Source organism: Piliocolobus tephrosceles, chromosome 12, assembly GCF_002776525.5.
Source record: "Piliocolobus tephrosceles isolate RC106 chromosome 12, ASM277652v3, whole genome shotgun sequence".
In the NCBI taxonomy this organism is placed as follows: Eukaryota; Metazoa; Chordata; class Mammalia; order Primates; family Cercopithecidae; genus Piliocolobus; species Piliocolobus tephrosceles.
This window is the reverse complement of record NC_045445.1, coordinates 6432213-6436019: the sequence shown is the minus strand read 5'-3', so window position 1 is coordinate 6436019 and position 3807 is coordinate 6432213. Positions and strand designations below refer to the sequence as shown.

The 3807-nt window shown below is 42.8% G+C and overlaps 1 pseudogene; it reads right to left on the bottom strand.

Annotated features, from left to right (window-relative positions):
* Positions 1-1683: 1683 nt before the first annotated feature.
* LOC111536366 lies at positions 1684-2539 on the bottom strand (annotated as a pseudogene).
* Positions 2540-3807: the final 1268 nt, after the last annotated feature.

The window sequence follows — 3807 nt, the reverse complement described above, 5'->3', positions numbered from 1 at the left end:
AAACTAAATTTTGAACGTTGGCCCAAGTAGAGAAAAGATGTATTATCATCCTTTATTTTCTGCTTATTTGTGGACTTGATCTTTTGGTTTTCTGCATGATGGACCATCATTTGGGTCATCATTGTTATCATGGTCATTATTTTTCTTCTTTAACAAGGAATTCCTTTTTTAACCAACCAACCATTTTGTGTTAGGCAAGGTAATTTAACAGTGCATTCAAAAATCTACAAATGATTTACCAAAAATGGAATTTAAATTAAAGTTTTTCATTGCATATTTTTTTACAACTCTTACAGTGAATGAATTTAGAGAGTGGATGGAGTACATATTCTCCAAATATGCTGCACTACGTGGCATGACATAATGCTGAAAAGCCAGGGTTTGAAGTTTCAGAAGTAGGGTTGAATCCTGCCTCTAATATATATGAGCAGTGTAGCTTTGGGGAAATTACCTAACTTTTCTGGTCCTCTGTTTCATCATCCGTAAAATAGAGGTAATGATAATACCCTATTGTTAAGACTGTTGAAAATAATGAATGAGATAATGCATGTAACATGCTTGTATCAGTCAAGATTTAACCAGAGACCAGAACCAGCAGGAGATATATACTAAGAGAGTCACTGCAAGGAATTGGTTTGCATAACTGTGGGAGTCGGCTAGACAATTCTGAATAACTAGGGCAGGCTGTTAGGAAGGGCCTGGAACCCTTGGGCATAGGCTGAAGCTGTGGCCCATAGGCAGCAGAATTTCTTCTGCAGGAAAGCCTCAGCTCTGCTCCTAAGGCCTTTCACCTAATTGAATCAGGTCCACCTATATTATCTAGGATAATCTCCTTTACTTAAAGTTAACTGATTATGGACTTCAGTCACATCTGCAATACATCTTCATGGAATGCATGGGTTCGTGTTTGACTGATAACTGGGGACTGTAACCTAGCCAAGTCAACACACAAAACTATCACAGTGCCCAACATGGAGAATGACTTATAGTGACTACTCAGTAGATGGTAGACAGCGAGACTGTTGGAATGCTACATGACCATGGGCAAGATATATAAGTGTCATGAGAAGTAGCCTGGAGTAAAACATGAGATTCGGAGTTGGAGAGACCCGAATTCAAATCCTATTATAGCAGTTTACTAGATGCATACATTCGGGCAAATGACATTTCCTCTCAATGCCCTTGTTTCCTCATCTATAAATAAATGTGAGATAGTACTCCTGACAGCTACCTTGTGAGGTAAGTGTTACATGAGATTAGATAAATGCCTGGAATGTATAATAATTCAACAATGATAGAAATTCCACTTTCCCATTTGTTTTCTTCTTAACCTCTCTAGTCATCTGCCCTCTCATCTATAGCATGAGAAAAAATATAATACCTACTAATAGTTTTGTAAGGATTGAATGAAATAATGCATTAGATCTTTAAATGTATAGTAAGTACTCAATAAATGTTAGCCACAAATATTCATATTATTATTCTCTCTCTCTCTTTTTTTTTTTTTTAGCATAAATAAAGATTGTATTGGTCAATTTGGGTGAATGACAAACTGACATGCCCCCAATTCACTATTCCACATATCCAAGCCCCTGAGCGGGCGAGAGGAGAAGCTAAGCTTATTGATAGTGGGCAATGGGTGAGAAGTGGAAAGGACTTGAAGGCCTCTGGGGGTTAACAAGGCTACCGGGACCGGAACCAACGTCCTAGGAATAAGTCCAGGATGGAGAAGGCATCATCCAGGGCTGGAGGTCTTGGTGATTCTGGATCATCCCTAGGACTCCTGTCTGCTTCGTATTGGGTTACTGTGGTCTCTGTCTGGCCCTCACTGTCCACCACAGTCCAGCGCTCCTCCACTATCCCATCTGGCTTAGTGATCTTGGTCACAGAGATGCTCTTGAAATAGGATCTGGGCTGGGGCTGTAGAACCGGGCCAAAACCCTCCTGGGAAACCTGGGAATCAAGATCATTGTCCTCTCTGGTTCTAGGATGGGGGTCCACAGGCCATACGTCATCAAACCTATGAAATGGTCTCTGGGAGGCCCAGTCTGGTGCTGTTTTGAGGGATTCACTTCTTGCATCACTCTCCAAGACCCCCTCAAAGATCCTGGGCTGATGACTATCTAAATACTTAAGAATTGAGTCTCGAAGTGTCTGTCCCTCCTGCAGTCTCTCACCAGGTGTCTCTGATTCAGGACCTGGAAGTTCAGGAGGATGGGAAGGCAAGGTCCAGGCCCCCGTATTGCTGAAGATGCTATTGAAATCTCACACTAGATAATCAAAGCCGAAATTATCGTGGAAATGTATCCCTCCTCCTGGGCTGAACTGAAGCCAAAACCAAATTCCTTGGGGTGGAGGGGTGGGGGGAGGGGTGCTGAGGCCTATGGAACCTTGGGTTCCCACGGCCCCATGAGCCCCCTTCTTCCTCTTCTTCCTCATCATCATCTTCATCTTGAGTCATCCCTCCAAAAAAGGGATCTCTGTGACTGCGAGATCAAGGAAAGCCGAAAAAGCCCCGGAAGAGATCAAAGAGGCTCATTCCCGTATTAGGACTCGAATCTTTGAACCCCTCCAGTGGTTCATTCGCAGAAGGGGGAAACCTGCGCATCCCTATGGGAAATTGAGCAAGGCGTCAGCCCATATTACTGTTTTCTAACCATCACTTCTTGCAGTTGGGCTTCCAATAAGCACAGAATAGCAGATAGCTTGAGATTGTCCACTCAGAGGAAGCCTGGAACGAAGGATTTCTGTGTTGCTAGTTGAGGGCAGACCCATATGCTTTAGGGATCTAATGAAAAGCTTGTTTTCTTATGTGAAATTGGGGACCTGCCTTCAAAATTGTAGATATTTTACCTCCTTGTATAGTATATACAGCCAGAGACAAATTTTTCCCTTAAGAAGTAGTTAGCAAGTTTCCCTTAGGAAGTACATCAAGTGAATAAGTTTTTAGGATCAAGTCATGGAAGCTGTATCTCATGAGGCTCTTCCCAAACTAGAGCACAATTTCCTATTAAAGTGAAACCAATATTTTGCAGATTAACCATGCACACCAAACCTGAAACCTCCTCTCTCCTATCCCTTATTTCAAACCTATTCCCAACTCTTGTAGACTCCACCTACAATATATTCTGAATCCAACAGTTTCTCAGCCCTGCTGCTACCACTGTAAGCCAAATCCCCATTGCCTCTGACCTAGCTGCTCTCTGCCCTCCACTGTACCCTCATTCTAATCCATTATTTACAAATCAGCCAGAGGATCCTCTAGAAATGTAAGCCTGATCATGTTATTCCCCCCTTCCTGCTCAACAGCCTCTACAGGTTCCTTACTGCACTTAGGATAAGGGCTAACGTCCTTTATGACACACAAGACCCTTCATGGCCTGGTCTCCACCAACCTGTAGTGAACATCGTTGGTTTGGAGCAGCTCAGTATTCATTCCTTCTTCCTAACTACATTCCACTTTTCTTTTAGGAAATAACTTCTTTCCCATTGGATATAGTCTGGGGGTACCATCAGACAGGCACTCTGTCCTCCCCTAGGTGGGGGCAAGCTTATATTGAAAACAAGACCATTAGGATGCTCCAGGAACTGGAGCAGAGGGACAAAGAGGCAGAAATTGGTTAACGTTGATTCATCCAAGTGGGTAGCACCCAGACCTGACTATTTGTATGCTAATACTCTTCCTGGACTTCCTACTCCCTAGCCCTTTAAAGTTTTCTAAATCCTGTTCATTTGAAAGCTTTTCTATCAATCCTTTAAGCTCCCAGTATCCTTCCCCAAACTATTTCTCCTCTGTCATTTGTGTCA